Source organism: Melanotaenia boesemani, chromosome 10 (assembly GCF_017639745.1).
Source record: "Melanotaenia boesemani isolate fMelBoe1 chromosome 10, fMelBoe1.pri, whole genome shotgun sequence".
NCBI classification, from domain to species: domain Eukaryota; kingdom Metazoa; phylum Chordata; class Actinopteri; order Atheriniformes; family Melanotaeniidae; genus Melanotaenia; species Melanotaenia boesemani.
The window spans coordinates 1,446,616-1,473,488 of record NC_055691.1 but is presented as its reverse complement, the minus strand read 5'-3'; the positions used below and the strand labels follow the sequence as shown (position 1 = coordinate 1,473,488).

Here is a 26,873-nt window from a genome sequence, read left to right as displayed (position 1 = left end):
ATCACACACTAAGTGAGCATCAAAGTATTTTTATTAAGAGCTGATCAGCAGTGAGATTCACACAGTCAAACACTAATAATAAGGTCAAATTGTCCTGCATTCATGAGGATCCTGGTTCATCATGAAAATGCTTTTTTGTTTTTAGAAAACATAAATTGTTTTGGAGATTTCTTATTAATGCTTTGAACTCCAAAACGATATGGACTTAAACCCAATTTGAATTTCTTTTAATAATGTGTCCATCATCAGCCAAATTTGCTCGAGCAGCTTTTTCTCTTTTATTCTTTTTACAAATCTTTTTTTTCATTTATGTATTTATGGGAGAATCACTGTAGAATATCCATGGATATCACACCAATATGAAATACATTTTATTTTCTTCTGGTATCTCTGTATTAATTTTATAGTGCACATTCCTGTGTTACTGCAGAGATGGTGATGACCTAAAAATATTTTATTTGCATAAACATTTGTCGTTTAGTGTTTCAGGTTTTCTTTATTTTATTTAAACTAATTTGCATATAGTTACATCTGCTAACAGTTAAAACAGGAGCTCCTTTAATTTAATTTTCATTTATTCATCAGCATTTTCTTTAGGTTTTAGGAATTTTTCCTCTAAACAATTTATTTAGTGATTCATCCATTTTCAGATTTCCGTTTGCTTGACTGAAATAAATCAGGTCTTCAGTTTGAACCCTTCAAAGCTGTTTCAGATTCAACTCTTGTTCGATATAAATTGTAGAAACAGTACCAGGATTATTAAAAGTTTAATTTGAGCCAATTGTGAGCAAATTTAAAATAATCAGGACCCAGAGACACATGAACAGTTTCAGTGCAAATCACACACACACACTTAATGTTGTCAGGAAACCAGGAGACGTGCAGCCTGCATCACCACACAGAACCACGGAAAACTGCCGTTCAGTATTTACATGATGCACATAAGGACCAGAGTACGTCGGCATTTAAACCTCTGACAAAAAAGGTTTTACTTTCTCTAACTAAAAATGAGAGAAATACCATCTTATCAGATCCTGGAGCAGCAATTAGACGGGGTGATCAGGAGAAAATATAAGGGCATGTGTCAGTTAGTCACCAGAATAATGTTCTGAGGGGATCAAATAGAATATTATTTCCCATCTTGTCTTGATTTATTTATTCATTTTTCATCAAAGGTGTTTCAATCAGTGTTGAGGAAAGGCTGTTGCACCAGCTCAATAACATATAAAAGCATATTTCTAAACTGTGGAAACAACACAGGGTTAGTAAACACATCATGTGGATCAGTAGCAAGCAGATACTTCATTAAAGTGAGCGTGTGTGTGTGTGTGTGTTCATGTGTGTCTCTTGTTACATTTGTGAACAAGTCTTATGTGTATGAAATGGTCTATAAGCTTTCTTCTGTTTACTCTTTAGCATCTTCTTTCCATAAAAGATGTGGATGTGTTTAACTTCAGTGTATTAACAGAGTTTTGCATGAAATCATTAATTATTTTATATGATATCAGAACAGTCTTACCATCATCTTGTTGACTGGTCACATGACTGCTTCCATCTCCGAGTCAGCTCTGCTGTGGATCAGTCAGATGGCAAACCGCCTTTTTGATCTTATGGTCGATGACCCTCTTTCACCACACGGATGTTCTGCTCTGGTCAGTAGAACTGGATGGTTTTAGAACCTTAGAAGCTTCAGTCTTGTCCTCTGAATAAAACGTAGGATCAGGAGCGTTGTGGAGGATGGTGTTCTTCCATCCAAAGCAGATGTTCACAAGTCCATCAAACATCTGGTTTCTTTTCTTGAATCATATAGAGCATCAGGTGGGGCAGGTAAGAGTGGGTCTCAGTCTCAGTTCGTAGGAGCTGGTGGTGATAGATTTTCATTCTTTTTTTTTATATTATTAGTGGGTCTCTGCTGACTATTCTTACGGAGGAGCTGAGTCGAATCAGAGCTGCAGTCTGTGAGGAGTTTCAGGTGTTTGAGCTCAAACAGAGACAGGAGAGATAGGGGGAGAAAAAAAGAAGTAGGGTTAATAGTTATACCACAAAGTGTGTGTGTCTCTCTGAGGAAAGCTGCATATGTTTTCTCTCATGGAGTTTGATAGTGTAAAATAAATCTTCAGATGTATGTGTATGAGCAAAAAGCATTCTTCATTGCAAGCATTCTGGGGCGCAGCAAACATCACCTCAGACAGATCAGATTATTTGACATTATGGATCTTTAGTATGCATTAATTTAGCATTTCCTTCTAATTTAGTGTTTAGTGTTACAAGTACCTATTTTATTTCCTCACAAGATTTATCATATCCTACTTAAACTGTTCAACAGAGCTTCGTTATTAATAATAATAATGGATTAGATTTATATAGCGCTTTTCAAGGCACCCAAAGCGCTTTACATTGTGATTCCATTATTCATCCACTCCTCACTCATACCTGGTGATGGTAAGCTATGTGTGTAGCCACAGCTGCCCTGGGGCAAGCTGACGGAAACGTGGCTGCCAGTCTGCGCCTACGGCCTCTCCGAACATCACCCACCATTCATCCACACATTCATACACCAGCGATGCCAACACTGGAGGCAAGGAGGGTTAAGTGTCTTGCCCAAGGACACAACGACAGATGACTGCGGGAGCGGGAATCGAACCGCCGACCTTCCGATCATTGGACGACCTGCTCTACCGCCCGAGCCACTGCCGCCCCTACCATTACCAGTGTCCTCGCTGTCCGCTGCTTCTCCAGTCACACACACGCACACACTTACACTATCTGTTTAGTCTTTTTCCTTTTCTTTTTTTTTTATACAGTGCACCTGTTTTACTTATTTATGTATTTATTTTATTACTTATATTTATTTACTTAGTTATTATATTTCTTGGCCTCTTTTTTTTTCTCCTTCTTTTTCATATCTTTTAAAACTGGGGAGCCCCAGGCTTCATCACCCTCCTTTTTCACAGATGTTTCCCATTTTATCAGTGTCTCCTGTTGGTTTTCTTCGGTTTCGAGTTGTCCACACTCACCACAGTGTGGTAATGGACCCTGTTTAGTCTCTCACTGGGTTTTAAGCCAGGTCTTGAGAATCTAAACTACTGAGGGTAATGAAGGAGGGTCTTAAAATGAAAACTTCTCACCGTGTGTGTTTTGGGTGCTGCTCCACACGCAGACTTTGTTTCTGGATGTCTGTGGTGTCTGAGCGGAGACCCTCTGCCCTCCCCTCCTGGGTTAAGGCTGGGTTAAGTGCTAACAGTGGTGTGGTAAGGAAGAGAAGCTAATTGCCTAATTTTTTGCAGAGTACAAGTTGTTCTACTCAGTAAATACTTTTTAATACAGAGTGCAAGATTACATGTCTCATCTAAATATCACACAAGCATATAAGTTATATGTATAAATTTCCATTACACGGCCATACACGCCACCTAGAACCTTGAGGTCAGCTGACCAGTTCCTGCTTGCTGTCCCTAAAACTCGGCTGAAAGCCAGAGGTGAAAGAGCCTTCTCCAGACTGTGGAACAGCAGTTGAAGTTTAGACTGAAATTTTCCAAATGCTAGAAAAATTGGAGTTTACCTTGGCTTGATATTATGACTTTATTTCATTATGTTTATTTATTTGTGTTTTATGTAGTTATTGACTAAGGTTGGTATTGTTAAGTACTTTGGCCAACTGAAGTTGTTTTAATGTGTTATATAAATAAATCTGAATTGAACTGAATAAACAGTCCTCTTCATCATCCTCTTCACAATCAAGATTAATCACCATTCGCATCTATGCCTGAAATATGCCCGTTTTTACTGTATTCTATCAACAGAAATAGCAAACCAATGCTTACTTAGGGTTTTCCTCACTTTTTTTATTAGATCATCACTTTAGTTGTAATAATCAGTTGAATATTACATATTACATAATACATATTCATATTACATCAAATCAAGGCCCTAAAAACGATTTATACCAACCTTTTCCTAGTCAGTGCCCCTGCCTGGCCCCCATCTTAACTTTTCTTGTCCTGCCCCTGAAGTATAAATCCTTTCTACCACCTCTCCCCTGAGTTACATCGGGGAGAAACGGTACTAACGACAGAAAAACCAATCAGCTGATCACTGACAGCTGTCATGATTCACAACAGGAGAGTGTTGTGAGTGAGAGTGAGAGATGAGGAGACGACTGCCACACTGTGCAGAGTGCAAAGTTTTTTTTTTTTAAAATGTGGGTGTTGAGCCCTCTCACCAGTAAAGTTTGGGTGTTAAAACATCCTCATCTCCCATCAGTTTGATGCCCTCAAATCCATGCATTGAGCCAGTCGACTCAGTTTGTCCACATTGCCTCTAGACCACCTCCATGTCTCGCCGTCTTTAATGACGGATGCTGCACATACATTAAAAATCTTAATGTAATTATTTACATAAATTAGTTACAGCCATTAACGGATTAGTTTTGACAGCCTTAAATAAACATATAAATGTAGCATCCATCCCATATAACTGTTAAATAAATGTTATGATAATATGGCTGGGGCCCTTAAAAGGAGCTTATGTTTTATTTTTTTGTGATACCTGTGTGTTTCACCTGTTTAAATCAAAACAAGTCGGTGCCTCCATTTATTAAGGTATAACTAGTAAATGTAAAAACTCTGGCTAAACCAGGCAATTTAGGAATAAAGACACGTTATTAGAATGGAAACATAAATTTTAGTAAAATATAATAAACATCAGGTGCTTTTCACACTCCCAACAAAGGATAAAAGTAAAAAAATTAAATCACAGCTCTTTGTGTTCATATAGTCTGATACAAAGATAAAATAAAATAACCCATAAAATAACACCGGCCTCTTGGCCTGTTTCAAATCAGTCAAATTAACCAAAATAGTTTCAGGTTTAAAGTGAAGCTTGGGAACATTGTGGTCTGAAATCCTTTCGTTTGCAAGCAAGCAAAAAATAACATAGGTGCACACAGTTTTGTTACACACAACCTCTTTTATTGGTCAGTTGATCATATGAGTACTTGTGTTAACAGCCAATCAGCTGAGCTCCGGACATAAAGTGCACACCTGGTTAGCTGGTCATGTGACTTCCAGCTGTAACGGAGATTCCTGTTGCTACCTGAATTGATCTGCACACCTGAGTCGCTGTGGTGTGTGTGCCTCTTTCTGCGTGCTGATCACGTGTGCCTGTGCTGTGTGTTTGTAGTGCTGTGTGGTAGTGTGCATGAGAACATGGAAGTGTGCTTGAGGTGGCCCTTAGCTGGATTCCCTCACCTTGTTTCAGCCCACCCGTCTCCCGGTAAGCTTCAGCTCTATTTTTATTGTTTTTATTAACAATTTGATTATTTTAATTTAAAAGGATCCTTGTCTCATGCCTCATTAGTAAAACGAACCTGAATGCCTTACGTAAAGTTAATGTTGATCTGTGGGTGAATGTCCCAGAGCGGTGTTGTCTGAATTTTATTTTAAATGAAGTTTACATACAGTACTCCCCCTGTCTCACCACAGGTGTGAAAAGGGATGCTGAATGGATGTTACAGATAGACATGTGTTGTCACAGACCTCCATGTGGCGTATGCTGTCAGCCAGAACCCAGACCCTCTATGCTCCACACAAAGTCCAAGGAAAGTCTCCCGAGCGTCTCAATTTGCGAGCATGTAAACACTCTTAGTCAATAAGCTGTCTAAAAGTCTTGTATATTTAATCATATATTTGATCAGAGCTCATTGCAAAGTCAGGGTGGCTTACAGAAAGGCTTAACAAAAAATACAATTACACATTCTGTCATCTGCTAAAATTGCTAACAAGCTAATCAGCTAACCGCTTTTAGCATACACAAAGTTTACCACTTGTTTTGAAACAGTTTAGAGCAAAACCCAAAGAAGCATTTATCTCCTGCCAAAGTTACAATGTCCTACAACAAACGGCAAACTCAGCGTCCACTGTGATCAGGATCGAACGTTGTCAGCCGGTCCTTATTCACATGTCACATGTCTGCTTAACATGTTGTCCACCTACGATGCACACAACAGTGCTATCTACTCCCGCCCCTCTCCCCTTCTGCATTGGTTTGACAGCTCAATGATAATATTTTATCATATCTGGTACATATATGCGAGACAGATTTATGGAGAAATGTGTTCCAGTCGTGACGCTTTTCCAAATGCTGCTGAGCATTAATGCTCTGTGTGAGTTGATGGCAAATCAAATGGACTCTTACTGTACTATGTAGATGATGTCGGCTGCAGCACTAGAGCACATGGAGTCAGCATTTTGATGGTGGAAGGTAAAGAGAGGAGAGAAGAGCAAAAGAGATGACACACTAAAAACTCAGGTACTCTGCAAGACACTGAATATCTGTGCCAGCTAATCGGGGAACATTTAAACCTCTGCTGTCTCCTGCAGTACGATCACAAGGAGCTATCGATCCAGCTGATGTTTTGTGTGTTGTGCCATCCTGTGGTGCCACCTTTATTGTGAGTCCTAATTACCTTGTATCTGTCAACACCTCAGGAGGGGGAGGGCAGGGGGGCGGGGGTCTTCCTTTGCCCTCGTGTCTTGGGACACGCTCGGGGCTGCGAGGGGTGGAGGTTCGGTGCTGGCCTGGAGTCTTGTGCTGCATGCTGCTGGGCGCCATTTGCCATGGGGGCTGCCCTCGGTGCCACATCGGGGGGCTGCTGAGACCTCAGGGAGAATGTATGTGGTTGTATGAGTGTGTGTATGTGGAGAGGGTCGGGTCTGGGGCCCACCTTCCCCAAGCCTCTTTGGGCTGCCCCTGGTGATGGAGGTTGGCGGGGGGTGAATGGGTAAGGGTTGGGGCAAAGAGAGTTTTTTTTGGGAGAGTACGTGGGGTGCCTAGCCTTGGTGTTGGGTTGGTGTGGCCGGTGGTAGTTATGCCTGCGGTGGTCGTTATGCCTGCGGTGGTCGGCCCCGTCAGGTTGTTAGGCGGGGCTCTGCTGGGGGGAATGGTTGGCCCTTGGGCCTGTGGGGTGCCTGCCCATTGTGCAGCCTGCGCCGGGGTGCCTGGCGCCCGCTGGGCCTGCTCACCGTCACCCTGTCCTGCCCGGTGCCCCTGCCCCGTCGTGCCTGGGGGCCCCTCTGCTCTGGTCTGAGTGGGCCGCATGTATATAACATGTCTCCCTTGATATTTTCTTTTTTGCAAACACCAAGTTAAAAAGGGAAAATCCATGTGTATATTTAACAGAGGGACTCACAGGGATTGGGTTCACTGTGACTCTGTTTTCTGCTTGTAAATATGTGTGGTAAACCGCTGGAATCTCCAAAAGTCATGTCATTTAATGTGCGCAGTGACACTCGGCTGTGCTAAGGAGCAAGTATAACAAATTAAGAAACACATGCAGATGAAAATACTGTTGCATATTAATTTGGCAAATGTTTTACTTTTTGTGGCTTCCTGCCTTCTGCAGCTGAAATAGTTTCCATAGGGTTGTTGAGTTCATGTGGTTTCCCCTAATAAAGCAGCAGACTGGTATGCACTGAATGAGACTGACAATTTGAATGTTCAGCGATAGCAGAGAAATTAATACAGTACACTAAATTGTCTAAGAAATATTAAATCTCTTGTATATTTAAATATAACTGTCAGTTGTTTCAACACTGAAATGCAACCCAGATCTGTCAGCTCCAAAGATTAGCATTTATTAAGTTACTCTACATTCCATCCAAAATATTTATAAATAGTTTATTTATTGTTTATAAATAGTACAGTTGAGACTGATCCAATCCAATGTCGCTATTGGGTCTGAAATTGACGATTCATGGATAGGATAGGCTGAGTTTACCAATCCACCTCACCAATCCAAAGAATGATGCTCCTTCCAAAATATTTTAGGAATCAGTCCATAAATGTATGCATTATATATACATATATACATATATATATACATATATATATATATATACATATATATATATATACATATGTGTGTGTGTGTGTGTGTGTAGGACTATAGGATGTTATTATCGTGCTAATACATTAATTAATTAATGCCGTTAATTTTTTTATTGCGCATTGACGCAGTTTTCTTTTTTTTTTTTCTTTTTTGCTTGCTCACTGGCTCTGAAGCCAGACAAACCACATGCAGAGGCTTGCTGTCTAAGCCTCTTCCTCCATGTCTTGTCCTACTGCAGCGCTGCATCTGATGTAAACAGGAGAGAGAGAAAGCGGGTTTATTATAATGAAAAGAAGTTTTCTTTTTGGCAATTAAGAAAGAAGAAAAAGAACAGACATTTCTCTTTTTGTCCGTCACAATGGGCAGAAAATTGTGATGTTTGGATATGAAACTGCTCCCAAAAGACAATGAGAAACAGTTTATTTTTTATTTTTATTTTTTACCTTAATGCAGTTTTATCCAGGTGGTGAAGTGTCTTATTCTCAGCATTTCTTAAGTAGAATGAATTAAAATAGCATAGATGAGGATTATACTTGGGGTGCCTTTGCTATAGCAAACTCAGCAAACTTACTGTAAGTTGGGGGAGCACACAGACCTTTTAGGGTATAGTATTACATGTTGTAGTATTACATGTTCCCTATACTGCTCTCAGGATTGGTTCCAGATGTGTTTAGGAATGTTCTTTGTTCGAAAGGCCTGTATAAGCGCCTCAAATGTATGTTCAGTGGACCTCTCAGAGATGCAGATCTGTTTAAGATGTCACTTTTTGTAATAAAAACATCTTTTTTTTATACATCAAGCTGGCATCCAGAGCTCATTATGTGCCTCAAAGTATTTTGTCACATCACTTGCTTCAAGTAGTTCACCACAAATGGCATCATGAACCAGAAAGCGGGTCGCCACACAATGGAACCACCTCATCACAGAAACAACAAAAATGGCCGACTTCAGTCTCAGCACGCACCAGCAGGTCCAGAAAGGGTGAGAATGTCTCTGTGTGGATCTGTCTGGGAGGCTTTGAGGTGGAAATGCACTTCCGAAAGATTTCTGTGTGTGTGGGATGTTTGAAGCAGTGTGTGAGAGAATACTGGGAAGTAATAGCTCTGTTTAAATTAAGGTTTATGTGTTGGAGACATATAAACAAGGGCGGAATGAGAGTGAATACGTTTTTTGGAGAATTTAGAGAAATAAAGGCAGAGAAAAGAAAAAAGGGAAAACAGCTCAGATAACTTGAAGCAGAGAAAACTTTAAGGTAGGAAAAGAAGACAGCCTAATTAGTAACAGATAGCGGACTAGGTCAACCATGCAGATGTTGATAAGAGAAAGGGCCCATATCATGTGTAATTAGTTACTCGGTGAAAATTAGCTCTTGTTTAGATAATAAGTGGAGAAAGTTTAAAGATGACTGGGGTACCCGCAGTGATTGACATTTACTAACTGGTAGGAAGAGAAAAAGAGAAAAAAGAGAATGAAGAAAGAAGGATAAGAGAAGAGGTATTAGCATGCTATTAGGACTGTATGAATGTTTATTGAAGTGTGTTTTACACTGTGTGAGATGATCATCCTCTGTGTGTCTCTGTCTGTGTGTGCGGCAGTGTATGTGTCTGCAGGCCTGTGTCTGTGTGTGCCTCTATGTGAGTGTGTATGAGGAGTTGAGTGAAAACAGATGTGTGTGTGTGCCTTCAGAGAGAGAGAGCTTTGTGTGTAGAGTATGTGCGTGTCATGTGACAATGTGATTTAGTGAGAATTAAAATGAAAAAAACTGATGCATCTTTATAGTTAAAAGAAACAGGAGCTTTTCTGAAGACTTTGTTAAGACATAGTAGAACTTATAGTAGTTTTCTTAAGTTTAAGTGAGTAGTATTGAGGGAGTATTGAGGAGCTACTGTAGGATTATAAATGAATGAATATAAGTTTTCTTTTAGAGTGCATTTAGGTGTGTTAGAGAAGCAGTTATTGGGGAGATATTTCGTAGAATAAGTGAATAACTGAATGAATATATGAATTAGAAATATATATATATATATATATATATATATATATATATATATATATATATATATATATATATATATATATATATATATGTGTGTGTGTGTGTGTGTGTGTATACATATATATATATATATATATATATATATATATATATATATATGTGTGTGTGTGTGTGTGTGTGTGTATACATATATATATATATATATAGTAAACGTTTTAAGCTGCCACCACCTTTTTTATCCAGTCAATAACGCGCATCGGGAGTGAAGAGAGCGGAGAAGTGGTGTAAAAAGTATGAACAAGGTCTTGTAACAAAGTCGTTTCTCAGCAAAACCGCTGCCTTCCTTTCCTTGTGTTTCACCCCGTTAACAAGGGTAGAGGAGGGAGTTCACCCCGAAGAGAAGGCTGCTTCAGCCCTGGAGAAGAAGGATCCCCCTGTGTCTTCCGACACAGTAATGAATGAATTGCACGTCAGGTGGTGGGCGTGGCCAGGGTGCAGCAGCATTGTTGACTGACAGATTGGCTCACAATAGGCAGAAATGTCGTGTTTTTAATCTCGGACAATCAACGAAATCTCACAAACGTCTCTTCATGTTTTCGTCATCAGGGAGCCATTTTAGCTCGTCACCGTCTCGTTATCATCATGAAAAAAAGGTTTGTCAACGAAATAAATTTGTCATCGTCATCGTTGACGAAAACAACACTGGGTATAACCCGTACTGGCATGCACACTGCTACGATAGGCCATCATCACATATGGTAATAAAGTGTCCCTGTTGGATTGATTTTCCTTTACCAACAGTGACAGCATGCACAGTAGCGTGCAATTAAATCGCTCAACAAGGCCATCTGACTGGGGGTGATATGGGGACATCCTTGTTTTATGAATGTTTACCAGCTGACACAATTCCTTAACCTGTTAAGGCCTGACCCATGAAAAAATGGTAAGAAAAGTCCAATTTTTTAAACATGAGGTTTTTATTTTGGCCCTGTGACAAAATGTAACAAAAAAGAAATTTTTTGGGGGGATATCTACCATTTATTACCATGTGATATATTAAAAATATTGTCATATGGTTTTCTGCTTCTGGGTATCTATTAGGAGACAGAAGACAAGTATCAGATTGTGTTCAACAGGATTTTGAGCAAAGTTTTTACCATAAATTAAAGCAAAATGTCTCAGAAACTGTATGTAACACGTCGGGCTCTTATGGGTTAACCAGGTGGAAACTGTCCTCCCCAAATTCCTCAAATTCAGAAACTTTGACAAGAGACTTTAATATATGGACCAAGTGTACTCTAACATTCCAGGAGCATGCAAGGCTGCAGCAGCTCCTCACCTCGGGATGTCAGATCATATTTCTGTGGAGTTGGTCCCTGCCTACAGACCTTTGATCTGCAGAACCAAACCCACCACCAGAACCATTCAGGTTTGGACTGAGGAGGCTTCCTCAGCCTTACAGGACTGCTTTGAGCACACAGACTGGGAAGTGTTCAAAGAGGATGCTGATCTGGAGCAATACACATCAACTGTACTGTCCTATGTTCACTTCTGCACTGTCCTACCCACAAAGACAATTACGGGATGCAGCCTACAGAGCAGAAGACACACTGGACCCAGTGACCCCACTCTGCCTGACACCTTGAACAACTCCTTTGCACGCTTCGACACTCCAAGAAGCAGAAGTACAGCTCACCCTCCACAGCCAGAGGAGCAGCATCAGCCTTTTACCATTCAGCTGCAATAAATGCCCTGACTGACCTGCATCCTCCCACCACCTATGTTAGGATGCTGTTTGTGGACTTCACCTCAGCCTTTAACATCGTTCTCACAGATGTGCCTGAAGCTCCACAACCTGGGTCTGTAATCTCTCTGCACCTTGATCAGTATCTTCCTCACCAACAGGTCCCAGGCAATGAAACTAGGGAAGTCAACATCTTTACCAGTTGATCCTCAACAATTGAAAAGGCCACAGGGTTGTGTGCTCAGCCCTGCCATCTTCACCCTCTTCACACTCCTCTGCCATCCACCCCACCAACATGGTTGTGAAGTTTGCGGATGATACCACCGTGGTGGGTCTCATAATCAACAACGATGAGACCCACTACAGAGAACAGGTCCAGAATCTCACAAAATGTGTTCCAAGAACAATCTGGATCTCAACATCAACAAGACAAGAGGAGTCATAGTAGATTACCGGAAGTCCGGGAGCACGCTTCTTTCTGCATACATGGAGAGAGACAGTGGAGCATGTGGACAGCAGTAGGTTCCTGTGCATTCACGTGTCCTCTGATCTCTCTTGGAAGGTGAACACTTCACACCTGGTGAAGAAGGTCCAATAACTCAGGAAGTTGAAGCAGATGGGATTCTCAGCTACTCATGAACTTTTACAGAGCCACCATTAAGAGCATCCTGTGTCTCAGTGTGACGGTGTGGTATGGCAAGGACAAGAAGAACTTTGCCTGGATGGTAAGGACAGCTCAGAGGATTCTGGGCCGCTGTCTACCTGATTTGGACTCCATCTACACCTACTGAGTCCAGAAGAGTGCTGGATGCATTGCAGCCAACCCCACCCAGTGGTACAAGAACATTAAGGCTATGTCCACACGGCGCCGAAGCCAGTTCATGTGTGAAAATGGTGACGAAAACTAGGAGAAAGGCTTCACCATCCCTACGAAACCACTGTATTAGATATTACAAGGCTCTGGGGGGGGCGCTATGATGATTAAAAAGTAACACTCCAAAGCTAGAACAAGATGTAGTGCATGCACAGATAATGACATATTACTGTGTTGTAAAAGCAGTGCATTTTTGTGCAACAGCTGTACACAAGCCAGGACTGTTTGGAGCAGCACCACAACACAGTTGGTGACAGTTGCTTTTTTCCCTTTCCTGATCCTCTTCTTCTCTGGTTTGTTTCTTTCATTTCTCCTCCCTAATGTGCGAAAATAGCAACGTCCATTGCAAATGTTGCCATGCATTGCCTACATATCATTCAGCCCCTTCCTCACACTTCTGCATGTCTTGATGTTGCTGTGGTTGTAAAGCCAATTCCTCCACTAGCAGGAAATGCTAAGTTCAGAGTTCACATCAACATCAGTTTCAGACATCGTTTGGCAGTGGTGATACATCGCTATAAAGTTGTTTTTTACAGCTGCTCAACATGCCCTAAACACTTGCATCATTTCTTCACAAGTTTGCACAATTTCTACAGTTTTTGTCCTCCTCTTCATTCTTCTGCTGCTGTTCTTTTTCCTTTCCTGATCCTCTTCTTCTTCTCTGGATTGCTTCTTTTGCTGGTTGCATGTCAGCTACTCTGCTCAGCCCTGCACCTGCCATTTCCAGTGGTGTTGCACCGTCTTCTGCGTCAAGCGATGGAAAGCTAAGCTCCCTAAAAACTGATGAAATTACACACATAACCGACGCAGAAGACGGACAAAATTGTCAGTTAGCATAAATGCATAAATTTTTTTCCTTTCTTTTACATCATTTTCCACAAATATCTACATTCCTTAGCAGAAAGTCTGTCTATCCTCTTTTTTTTTTATAAAGGTTTTATGTTTTTATTTATTTTAAAACCTAAAAACAGAAATAAAAATGTGTTTTTCTTCAAAAATAACAAACTTCCTATGGTGGCTCTTCATTAAAAATATATATTAACTTGCCTTTTTGAAAAGTCTGGTAACATTTGCGTCTCTAAAGTAGTTTTATTTGGCTGGCTGAGGGAAAAATGTCTCTTTGGATTGGAAAGGCTGCAGACCCCTGCACTAAACACACAAACAGGTTTAGCAGCAATTTTCAGATAAAATATTTCTTCATATATAAAATCAAATATTTATGAGAAAGAAGGAGGAAATGCTCAGGATTTACTAACTAAAAGGTAAAAAGTCAGCAGGATGAATTTAAAGCTGTGAAGCTGCTTCCTTCTAAACACAGAAAGAACAATATGTGATGAATATCAGCATCAGGTGAACAGACAGAAAGCAGGATGAGAATCTCACAGCTTCTAGATGGTGAGGAGAGAGAAATATTCACAATATGCACAATAACTTCCATCCATGCACCTTCACTGCTTCATTATCCAGATTTCTGGCCTATAATTTCTCTAAACTTTAATTTTCAGCCTCCGCTACCGGAGTTAAGGGGTTAATCTTGTTTCCGAGTGTAGCACCTCTGTCCTGCCTCTTGGTGGAGATACTCACATCGCTCTAGGTCCTATAGGAGTTACACCTAATATATACTCACAAAGGAGCGGGTGTTGGTTAGAACAGTTAGCACTTTAATGCTTTTAACAGTAACCAAAAAAAATACATAAATGTTTAACAGCTCTGTTAAACTTTAACATAAACAAAATAAGTCGCCACAAAGTAAAAGAAAAATAATTAAATCAGTCCCTTGAAATTGAGCTCAATTTGCTGATGGTTTCAGTCTGTGCATATACCTGTGTACACAACCTTTACCAATGTCCACCATAGTTGCTACCCAGGTAGATAAATAGTGTATGCGTCTTATCTGGACTCAAATGAATGTTGAGACGATCCAAGATCTTCTGGGCAGGTCACACGGCTGGCCACACCGCATCTCCGACTGCCCTCAGAATCGCTGGGCTGGGCTCGCCATCCATATTATCTAATCACTCTGACAGTTCAGACCATCCGAAGCAAATAAAAAAACAACCTGCACAGGAATTGCAGGACTAAGATTATCTGGTTCTGTCACAAATTTTACATGAGACCTCATTAACTTCTCTCTTAGTCTAAGCATGAAATGTATAACCAAATATGATAATACATCCAATGAAATTAATCATTATTTATCATAACAATTTTTAAAGTGCAATGAACTATTCATGAATTACTGTAAACAACAGTATTTCCTTCCAGACACACATTTTATGTATTCCTTTTAACTTGAATGCAGCTATCATTTAACTGTTGATTTATTATTCAGCCAAAATGAATTGCTAATGAAAGTGCAACATCATAAAATACAAAATCAACCATACATTACTGAAATAACATTACGTATATATACAAATTGTTCTGCTGACATTAAATTAAATGCACCCTTAAATGATTTAGCGCAAGCTTGTTCATCTTCAGGGTGACAAAACGTGTCACTTAATCAACCAAAAGTCAGCTAATAACGTTAGCATCTCGCGCTTAGCATTAGCATAATGCTAGCGGACTTTTTAACTCATTAAACATAGATTTTAATGTACAAGTAGAACAGAAAACTATTGAAAACACATCCAAAAACTATATTTGACCTTACTGAGCAGGTTTCATGAAGTCAATGGCAGATAAAATTACTTTTTTACTCCACTATTGCTAGCGAACTGGTTCTCAGTTTAACATTTAACTCACCGGAGTTTCCAACGACAACATAACAAGGGGAATACTTCTCAGCTCACGACCTGACGTTGTCCACCCTGTCTCTTGTCCACCACGGTTAGTCTTTTGTCTGTCTGTAATCCGCCACTGTCCTTTCTCTGTTTTGCCACAGCCAAATTACGTCTGTGACTCCGACCTCGTGACCGTCTCAATTCGTCTTGCAGTTTTTCCGATCTTTTCATGACAGGAAGTGACGTCACGCAGACACGGACCTCTATCAAACTACATAAATGGGTCTAGTAGCCTGATTTTCTATGCAGGTTACACGAGTATAAGGTCAGGTCTGTAGATGTAACTCTAAACATGTGCGGTATCCACAGAAAGTCCAAAATCTCAGCTACCAGCTCAGTAAAACCATTTCTATCACCAACAAACACAGTTAAGACAACAAATAATTTAAAGAGCAGCTACACAAAGTCCAAAGAATATTTAAACACAAATGATGTCTCTCCGTGTCCACCCCACGGCACGAACACGAACAAACGGCTCCTCTACTGAAAGCTCACATCTCACAGATTCCACAGCTGGAAGTTTCATGTCGCTATGACCAAGATTCACCGAACCAGAGGCAGAAGAAGACTTGATTTATGCTGCACGTGTGTAAAAGTCAGAAAACATGTCTTACCTTTGCTGTCTTGCATAAATTAAAACCGCATTTATTTTCAATAATAATAATAAAAAAGTTTCCCGTCCAAAAATTACGATGTTCTGTCCATCTTCATGTATTTTGACAAAGAAAAACGTCGGTTCTTTTTTTCTTCTTCCTGTTCCAGACAGAAAACATCTCTTTATTTTAATAAACCCGCTCTCTCCCAATCACGTCAGACGCACCGCTGCAGCAGGAAGGGAGACATGGACGCCATGTTTCTGTCATCAAAGCCAGCGACCAGAAAAAAACAAACAAAAAAAAAAGTTAACGGGCGATTAAAAAAATTAACGGCGTTAATTAAGCGTTGCGTTAATTAAGCGTTGCGTTAATTAAGCGTTGCGTTAACGCGCGATTAACGTGTTAACGTGCCCAGCACTAATATATATATATATATATATATATATGTATGTATAATTTACTTATTTTTTTCTTGTCACTTGTTAAATGGGTTATCGTTAACTCGTTATAAAACAAAAAAAAATCTGATGATGTTTTGGGTCCCATTCATGCCAAAAATATTTCTAAAGGGCTCACAAACTTTTAGACCCTGCTGTATGAACAGGGACAGTTATGTGTTTATGTTTGTGTTGCAGACTGATTAAAGTGGATGAACTTAAACTTTTCTTTCAGAGGATCAGACATTCAAAGAGCTCAGAAAACTTATAGAGATTTAAAACCCCTCTCTCCCTTCGCTTTACTTTGTTTCTATGTCCCCCCTTCTCACACACAGACACACACACACACCACCTCCCTCCCTCTCTAATCATTGTGTTGTGGTACTAACACTTTCTCCTCCCTCTCTTCCCCTTTCTTGGCTATATATAAGTGTGGTTGTCTAGTTTGTATTTCAGTGTGACAGAGAGAATGCATTCAGGCCTGTCGGACATTTGTCAGAGTTGGTCACCATGACCCCTGCTGTAACCCCCAAAGAAGAAACTCCAACATGTGCAGGTGAGCATTTAAAGTTTGATACCACCTCTTTTTTTTTAACCAGAAGACTGGTAAAGCATGATTTTTTTTCATCAGACTGAAAGATTACGTCTGACTTCTCTGCAGTTCTGGCTTGTTTAGAGAGATAAAGTATATTTTTAAATCCTGAGCAAAGCGGCAACCTTGTTTTACAACATGGTTCGAGTGTTTTGGGTGATGCAAGAAGGGAGCGAAGGGGAGGTTGCCCTGTAATGCAAGGAATGCTAGTTCTCCCGACACAAAACCCACAAAGTGGAGAATAGTGTTGTCATTTAGAATCAAACACACAGCAGCAGTTATTTGAAGTCTCTCAGTGGCATTTGACTTCAGCAGGCAAAAGCTGTAACACAGACACAAAGTTCCATTTAGATGCCGTCTCAGCCATTTAGTGAAAGCTCTGACTCATGAGTTGAAGTAAACCTGACAACATGGAAGGTCTAGTTTTTTCTTTCTTTTCTTTTTTTTTTTTTTAAGAATGGCAGAGGACAGCAAGACTGAAGTTCCTTCAACATGTTGATTTTTCCCGCTGCCATCCACAAACAGACACACGGTCTAAATGTTTGGGGTTAAAGATCAAATGCTTGACTTGGGAGTCTTAATTAGCTAAAAGGATTGTGCATCATGTTCTACAGCAAAATGAGAAAAGGTGAGAGAAGGTCTTCATAGAAGTAGGTGTTGTGTCTGGTGCCAGAGAATAACAAGAAAAAAATCCATTTAAAACCAGCATGTGCTCTTGTAATGATATGAAATATTGACATATTAATCTTTATGTAGACTTGCCTGAGAAAAGTTAATCAGATATTAGGACAGACTGGGACAATGGTTTCAGATTTATTTTGTTAAACCCACAAGTTACAGAAAATCGAGCAAGAAGGTTCCATTTTTAAACCCATATTTTGTTGGGATTCTGTGTAATTTGATTGTAATCTCATAAGCTCATATTTTATTCCCAGTAGGACATAAACAAGATATCAGATGTTGAAAATGAGACATATTATCATTTCATTGAGCTCATTTTAAATTAAATGGTAGCAACTCATCTTTAAAAAGTTGATGCAGGACCAGCTAAAGGCTGGAAAAGTAATTGGTACATTTACAGCCAGTATGTAAGGAGCATTTCATAGAGTGACATCACTTTGTCTTGTTGTACAGTTGAGTGAAAAGTACAAATGAAAGGACAACAGACAAAACTAACTTAACCATCTGGGGACGAGGATATATGTGGCTGTTTTTGACCACTATTAATTTTATGCTTTTATTTCACCTTTAAAAACACTTTTATCTGCCTTGTTTGGTATTATTCTTTTCAGCACAATCTCAGTAGGAATTTACTGTTATTTTGTTAAAAAAATCACAACTTGCTATCACTATCACTTTTTCACATTTTGCAATCACTCCCACAACCTTCCTCTTACCACCCGCAACTAAATTATGTGTATTACCAGATTATTATTTTCTTTTCTTTTTCTTTCTTTGATTGACGTGGAATGTCACCTCTCTGGCGGGGAAGGAACCTGAGCTGGTGTGTGAGGTTGAGCGGTTCTGGCTAGATATAGTTGGACTCACCTCGAAGCATGGCTTGGGCTCTGGAACCACTGTCCTTGAAAGGGGCTGGACCCTCTTCCATTCTGGAGTTGCTCCCGGTGAGAGGCGCCGAGCAGGTGTGGGCATGCTCATTGCCCCCCGACTTGGAGCCTGTACGTTGGGCTTTACCTCGGTGGATGCCGCCTTCAGGTGGGGGGATGGGTCCTGACTGTTATTTGTGCTTATGCACCAAACAGCAGCTCAGAGTACCCACCTTTTTTTGGAGTCCTTGGAGGGGATGTTGGAGAACACTCCTTCGGGGGACTCCTTCGTTCTAACCCCTGAACTCGTTGGTGGACACCAGTAGTAAGGGATGCTGTTAAGCTGAAGAAGGAGTCCTGTCTGGCCATTTTGGCCTGTGGGACTGTGTACAGTGGGGATGGGGGGCTGCTGACCTTAACTCAGGACGTTGTGAGGCGGTGAAGGAAATACTTTGAAGACTTTCTTAATCCCACCAACATGTCTTCCGATGTGGAAGCAAAGTCTGGGGTAGCTGGTGCTGGCTCTCCCATCTCTGGGGCTGAGGTAGCTGAGGTGGTTAAAAAGCTCCTCGGTGGCAAAGCCCCGGAGGTGGATGAGAGTTCCTTAAGGCTCTGGATGCTGTAGGGCTGTCTTGGCTGACATGCCTCTGCAGCATTGCATGGACATCGGGGACAGTTCCCCATGACTGGCAGACTGGGGTGGTGGTCCCCCTCTTCAAAGGAGGGTGTGCTCCAACTACAGGGGGATCACACTCCTCAGCCTACCCGGTAAGGTCTATTCAGGGGTGCTGGTGAGGAGGGTCCATCAGATAGTCGAACCTCGGATTGAGGAGGAGCAGTGTGGTTTTCCTCCCAGTCGTGGAACAGTGGACAGGCAGGGTGCCTGCCCTTCTTCAGGTAGGCGCCTGAAACGTAACACAAACTTTTTAAGGAGCAGCTTCTGGAGTACAGACTACTTATTTATCTGAGATTCAGGAGATTCATTTGCTGGTTTTTCATAAGTTTGGTGCATAAGTACTTACAGTTAGTTCCTATCTTGATCATTAAAATATTTTTTGTCATTTTTTGTTTTGATAATGACAGCATACAAATCTACAGTACATAGTATATTCTTTTAATAAATCCTCTGTTTTGTGGTATGGTATCCATATCAAGTAAATGTAATGTATTTATATAGATTTGTCATTGAAAAAATATTTACCCATATCTGTAGACTATCAAAAAATGGAAATACTTTAAATTTTATTCCTGTTTATGACCCTGAAGCGTTGTGGAAAGACAATAAGATGTCTGCTCTCTGACTTGACAGTTTGACTTGTCCTCATCCAATCATGTGGAAGTGTAAGGCAGGGCCAAAAGTGTTGGCTTGTGCTTGTGGACTTTATACCACAAATACCACCTCATCACTCCCTTTTTCTTTCTCTCTCTGCTGCTTTTACTATTTTATGTATCACAATTTATAGACCACCAAACCCTCCTTCCTGTTTTATTAGAGTTTTCAGACTTTTTATCAGCCATACAAATTAAATACAATAAGATTTTAAAAACTTGTGATTTTACCTTACATATTGATAACATTAGTGATCCCTATACTAGCGAGTTTTTAAACCTTTTAAACAGTATGGATTTTAAGCAACATGTAACACAGCCTGCTCACAACAGAAGACACACCCTGGACCTGGTCATAACCTATGGTCTGTCCACTGGTGCGTCCGAGGCCCCAGTGAGAACTGCGAGGAAACGATATATTGATTCTGAAGTGGCTGCACATTTATTGACATCCATCTATTTTCTTCCGCTTATCTGGAGTCGGATCGTGGGGGCAGCTGCCTAAGCAGGGAAACCCAGACTTCCCTCTCCCCGGCCACATTCACCAGCTCATCTGGGGGGATCCCGAGGCGTTCCCAGGCCAGTCGAGAGATGTAGTTTGTCCGATTCAATTCTAGGCCCGCTCCTTTTTAATCTGTACATGTTGCCTCTTGGGGATGTCATCATGAGCTATGCTGATGATACACAGCTTTACATTGCTGTGTCTCCCGATGACCTGGAGCCAGTTAACACTCTTTTAAACTGTATTTTAGATATTAAGTCATGGACGTCTTACAGCTGGACATAACAGGACATAAAAGAAATTTTAATTATCGGTCCTGAAGACAAGAGAGAGATCATTTTATTAAAATTACAAAACTTTAAATATTCTGTGTGTGTGAGACATCTGGGCGTCCTTTTTGACTCTGAGCTGGATTTTATTCCATACATAAGAAACATCACAAAGACAGGATTTTATCACCTTAAAAACACTGCCAGAGTCTGCCCTTTTCTCTATCTTGACAGCACTGAGGTGCTGATGCATCAATTTATTTCTAGTAGAATATGTTGTTGTAATGTCCTGCTCTCTGGTCTTCCCAAAGAGTCTATTTCTAACCTGCAATTACTCCGGAACACATCACACCAGTTTTAAAATTGCTGCATTGGCTCCCCGTGCATTTCAGGATTCATTTTATGGTTCTTTTAGTAGTTTATAAATGTCTTAATGGTCTTGGACCTTCTTATTTATCAGACCTGCTTTCAGATTATGTACCCTCGTGCACCCTGAGATCCTCTGGTACTGGCCCCTTAGTTGTTCCCAAAGTCAGAATCAAGACTTACGGTGAGGCCTCGTTCCACCACTACAGGCCTCGACTGTGGAACGGCCTACCAGAGAACCTCAGGGCTGCAGAAACTGTTGACGTTCATAAAAACAGGCTCAAGGTCTTTCTTTTTGGTTTAGCTTATAGCTGAATTTTATTTGATATTGTTTAGATTTTCATTTATTTAATCATATGTTTTCTATTATTTTGCTATTTTAATTTTTTATTGTTTTATTTTTACCCAAGTACAGTTTTTATAAATGCCTTTATATATATATGTGTATATATATATATATATATATATATATATATCATGAACTCCTTTATTTTTATTTGTGTTCTTATCACTCTTATCAGTTCTTATTGTTTCTAAGTTTATTTAATCTTGTTTATACTTTTTAACTCCAGTGTTTTCCTCCTGGGGTTCCTCCACACCCGTAGCTCTACCTGCCGGGTTGTTGCCATGGTGACTGCCCTTGTCTGGGTGGCTGGGGGTTCTGTACTGCAGCCCTGTGGTGTGGACCCCAGCCTGCCCTGACCTGGGTGGTTCCTGTGGTGCCGCCCTCTGTGGTCATGGATGGGCTGGTTTCTGGTGTGACTGGATCCCCAAGATATCATTTCCTCACAGCAGCATCAAGCCACATGTTTTCATGATATCATTATTTTTATACTTACATTCAGTTTAGAGACAGTAATTAGTGATGGGAGTTCATGCTCGTACAGTAAAGGGTGTGGGCGGATGGGGGAAGTATACATGCACTTTGTATGTGTGTGTTTGTGTGCGATTGTGTGTGAACTACTATGAGGTGTGCCTTTTTAGTTTTTGTTATATTCTTTAATGTGGGAAGGCTTTTCAATTTTGTTTTTAATATACATAATTTGTTTTTATTATGTAAAGCACTTTCTGTTGCTTTGTGCATGAAAGGTGCTCTATAAACAAAATTTGATTTGATTTTTATGCCATCGTCATGTGACAATTCTATTCTACAGTCATTTGGCAGACGCTTTTCTCCTAAATGACTTACATCTGAGAGTAAAAACAACACAAGCAAGAATTTAAACAAAATCAAAATAACGTGGTAGTCAGACTGCTGTGAATCCAGTTGGACCCAGGTGCTATCGTGTAGTGCCTAAGAGTGCTTGAATATTGGCGTAAATGCATTATATTTTTGAACTATTGAAACAATTTTCCTTCTCTATAAACAGTTTACAATATCATCATTCTTTGCTAAAAACAAGCTAACAGAAACTTAGAAAAAAGCTGGACTTTCCAGACTCAATTGTATTCATTTTAATCTTCATACTTCTGCCCTTGCCATTTAATTTCCCCCTTATCAAATCCACCCCAAACCCTTCACCAGTTACATTTGTCTTGTTCTGTTCTCGAGATGTGGTGATTACCCAGGACTTCGACTGGGTTTGGCTCGGCTAAAATGGAAAATTTTCAGTGTTGGTGGTTCCTGTCCTTCAGCTTTTGTTTTCAGCCACTCATGCAAGCAGCTTGAATCACAACCACATTCAGTCACTGGCGACATTTGGTAAAAATCTTTGCTCTGGTTAACATGGTCCAGCATGTGTGTAAAGAGGGGGTGGAGGCAAGCTAAGCTGTTTTGGAGAATATTCATGGTTAATGACAGAGAAGCTGAATTAGCTTCCTCTATTGAGCCTGTGAGCTCAAATGCAGCTGAGAAGGATAGGGCATGTTATCAGGGAGCCATTTTGTATAGTTCCCAGCAAGGCATTTTGACTGAGTCAAACTGAGAGGAAACCAAGGGGAAAGAGCTTTTGTATAATGACATTTCCCCTTTGGGCTGGGATCATCACAGCATCCCTAGGAGGACCTAGTGGAAGTGGCTCAAACTGCATGCACTTAAAAGTGCTGCATTATATGTGAAAGGGTGAATTAAGTTAGTACTGTAAAACCATAATAGGCAGTCATTAAGACTACAGAAAAGAAACATTATCTAATCATTGACAGTTTGATTTTAGAGAAATGACAGTGGACAATCATGATTTCCAATGTGCTGAGGAAAAAAATTGTAAATCTACCCATCACCCCCTGTTATAGAGGTGTTCTTTTCACAAACTGAAACGTAATGCCCTACAAATTCTGCTTTAAAATTTGCTTGTCAGACTTCAAAATGTTGGTGCAAACATAATTCATATGAACCGGAAGGTGATTTCTGGCAAGTTTATCCTTGATAAAAGCCTATGTATTTTTAAAGACTGTGTCCAATAGGCATCATTTAGGGGTTGTTGATATTTGATAGACTAAATAGTTAGTTGTCAAAAAGTAATTGCATTAATGAACCGTTGAACCCCATCTTCACCGACTAGAATGCGTTGCAGATTGAATGATATCCTTTCAAAACAGAGCAGTGGAGGATGTGTTTTCTGTGTACCATTTCTCGTCTGTGTGTATTTCCTGCTGAGTTTACTCTTGCTAAGTTGGCAGCATGTAAACACATACACATATATGAAAACATGCACACACATGCCCTTTAAGTTCTTGGTTTCTCTTTGTGGCGAGGGCCAGAAAATTGACACCCAGAGGAAAGGGATTTGTACAGCCACCAGACAATGCCACCCTGGGAAATATGTTGTATAACTCACCACCAGGCACCCAGGTTCTTTATGCAGAGACAGCAGTTCCAGTAAACAATGAATTTATTAATACTATCAATTTAAAATACTATAAGTAAAATAATCATAAAACAATAGGGAAGGTAAACCAGGGATGAGACCTACTTTAATGTAGAAATGTGAAAAAAAAAGGGGGGGGAATTAAACAAACCAAACCAACTTCCACCCATCCATCCATTATCAGGTCACTGTGGCAGCTGCCTAAGCAGGGAAACCCAGACTTCCCTCCCCCCCGGCCACATTCACCAGCTCATCCAAACCAACTTAACTTCTTGAACCCGAGGGTTTTTTGGAGGTGTAGTTCGCCTGAACAGACCTACTCAAATTAAATCAACAATAACTCTGTAATTTTCAGGTCAATATACATAACCTTGGTCTCAATGGATAGGTAAGACCCTATGGAATATAAATCCAGTGTCAGAAACATTGTGAATGTTCATATGCCTGTGCAAATTGTGATAAACCATAGGTAAAAATAAAAAAAATATCCTTGCCTAATTGTTTTTTTTTTAACACAGATAAAAACATAATGACAGAAATAATTCTGTGCATAAAGATACCACTGCATGGATTCCGCAACTCCTTGACTACAACTGTACAAAGTTTCATGAGAATAGAACGAAGCTCATAGCTTTTATGCAGGTTTTAGTGTGGATAGGACCAGGCCGACTTTCCATTTGGCCACTTGGATACCCAAACTGTGCCAAATTGTGCTGTGTCTGTATTTCCTCCAGAGCTTCCAACACGGTGTATTTGGTTCTTTGTAATTTCTTGGACATGTTTATGGCTTTTATCCTTCGTTCTAAATGGATAAAAAGTCAAAATGAAGCAAAGAAATGAACGCTGTTCGATATTCGCTCTTTCCGGTGCGCCCACGTGCGTAACTGCAGCAAAATGGCAATGATGCTCCATTGTTTACGCGCAAGTATTTATACCTGATGGATAAAGTGTCGTTCAAGTGTAAGTTATCGTTGGAAAGCTTGTAAGATGTAGAATTTGACCAAACTTTATTTACACTGCCAAGACCCACAACAAGACAACAAAATGGCTGTGAATGGGAGCATATGACATGTTAGCGCATGACGCAGTTTCACCATTATGGATTACTACGCTGTGAGTTTTGGTTTAAGAACAATGTGGACAGACTGAAAATGACCACAAAAAGGTAAGGAAATAAAATGTGTGGCTGTTTGTGAGAATAGCTTTGGGATTTGGTGTATTTGGTGATAAACATGCTGTCTGATAAGGCTGCTGTGATATGCGACGGTTAGCTTTGTGTTTGTTTTGAGACTGACGTGAGGTGCTTGGCGAATATCTTTTTATGCTTGGTATCATATGAAAGTGCAGCTTTTCTAGTTTCATTTGATACCCAATGTTGGGGTGGAGTGAACGGATCACGCGTTGTGTTGTATTTTGTTTCCGGTGTTACTGGTTATGGTGGCGCTGTTGTTTGTGGCATACGTATTTTAAAGTTGTTATTAAACAAATTCTTTGTTGACCAAATGCACTTGAAGAGTTGATTTAGTGGCATTAGGTATTCTTCTTTAAGACACATTATAAATAAAATATCCTTACATCACTAAAGTAACTTTTTTACACACATGAACTTGTGTTTACACCTGTTGGACCCACCGGTGGGTCCGTCGGGTTTAACAGGTTAAGCCCAGAAAACACACGAATGGCCACCACCACCAGGAATAAAAAGGTTTATAAAGTACACTTGAAAATAAAACAAGATCAGTTAATTTTGGAACTCTAATCTAAACATATTTCAAACTGATGGAATGTTCAGGCACACACATATGTTAAAATGGCAGATCACCATTAATGACTGAAGTCACACTGGTGACCAGGCAGGTGACCGTGTCTGTGTCACCAAGAACAGTCAGTAAGTAAAGTAAGACTTTTCCAAAGCAACATGCTCCAAACATCCTCCCAAAGCAAAGCAGCAGTGGTCTTTCTCAGGTTCTGGTGGTCTGGTGCTGCATGGCTAAGCTGTAGCCCAGCTAGGTGATCCGGACCACGCGGCTGTCGCGTTGCGAAGCCGTCAATAACCAGCGCTGGTTTTCTGCAGCAGGTCGTCGGGTGCTGTGTTGTCACACCATCATGTGCAGCACTCAATCCAGACCGCACAGCATGGCATGGAGCAATCAGCAGCAAGTTACAGCAGCGTGCGATCAGCAGCTTATAAAGAGGAGCACATCGCCTGCAGCAACACTCACATGAGTTTTTAAAACAATGCAGGTGCTCGTCATAAAATTAGAAAATCATGAAAACGTTGATTTATTTCAGTAATTCTATTCAAAAACTGAAACTTGTATAATGTAAACATTCATTTCTCACAGATGATGATTATAACTGAAATGTGATGTATTGTTTAAAAAAATGATTGAAATATTAAGATAACACAAATAATCTTTTTTTCCCCAAATTTATTTTTTTTTTTTGTTGTTTTTTTAAACACTTTTGGAAATTCAAGGGAGTTTACTTTACACAGTCATGTAAAACATTAACACATTATATGACTGTTCAGTCAGATATTTAACAAAAAAGAAGTTATGCACTGCCTCCAGCACTACATGACAGCACCTGGTCCACCTGGACTCCAGCAGTCTGACGACCACTTAATGATGACGTCCGTCTTGTTTGAATTCTTCCTCTCAAATGTAAGTCACTTTGGATGAAAGTGTCTGTTAAATGACTGTAGAATAGAACAAATCCAATATTGGAGCAGTGAACACAACTTTTTGTCTTCTGTTGGTTTATCTGTCCTTTAACCTATTAATACTTTAACCTTAACTGTAAACAATAAATAAAAGAAAAAATAGGCATTGCTTCAAGACAATCTCCTAAAACCTGTATGAATATTAGGCATTCATCAACAATTACTAAAACCTAAATAATGGAAAAAATGATTCCCCAGTTTAAAATATTCATCATTACAGAGGGATCATGTGTTTGGGGCGGTATTGGAGGGGCCCACATTACTTGAATGTCTTATATTGTATTGCATTTGCAAAAGACCAAGTTAGACAAGAGTCAGTCGGTCATTTATGAATGATGAATGATGCCACCATGGCTGAAAACTCGCTCCACTGGAGCACTGGAGGCCAGCACTGCTTAGTTGCTTTCAGGTAGAC

The 26,873-nt window shown here is 40.2% G+C and overlaps 1 protein-coding gene across 1 annotated transcript in view; it reads left to right on the top strand.

Moving 5' to 3' along the window:
- Positions 1 to 16,782: 16,782 nt before the first annotated feature.
- The window catches only part of LOC121647042 (hyaluronidase-4), a 45,333-nt gene continuing 35,242 nt past the window's right edge, over positions 16,783 to 26,873 (top strand). Inside the window, exon 1 of the mRNA XM_041996180.1 lies at positions 16,783 to 16,877. The gene's annotated coding sequence lies outside the window, so the exon portion shown is untranslated. The remainder of the gene's footprint in view (positions 16,878 to 26,873) is intronic.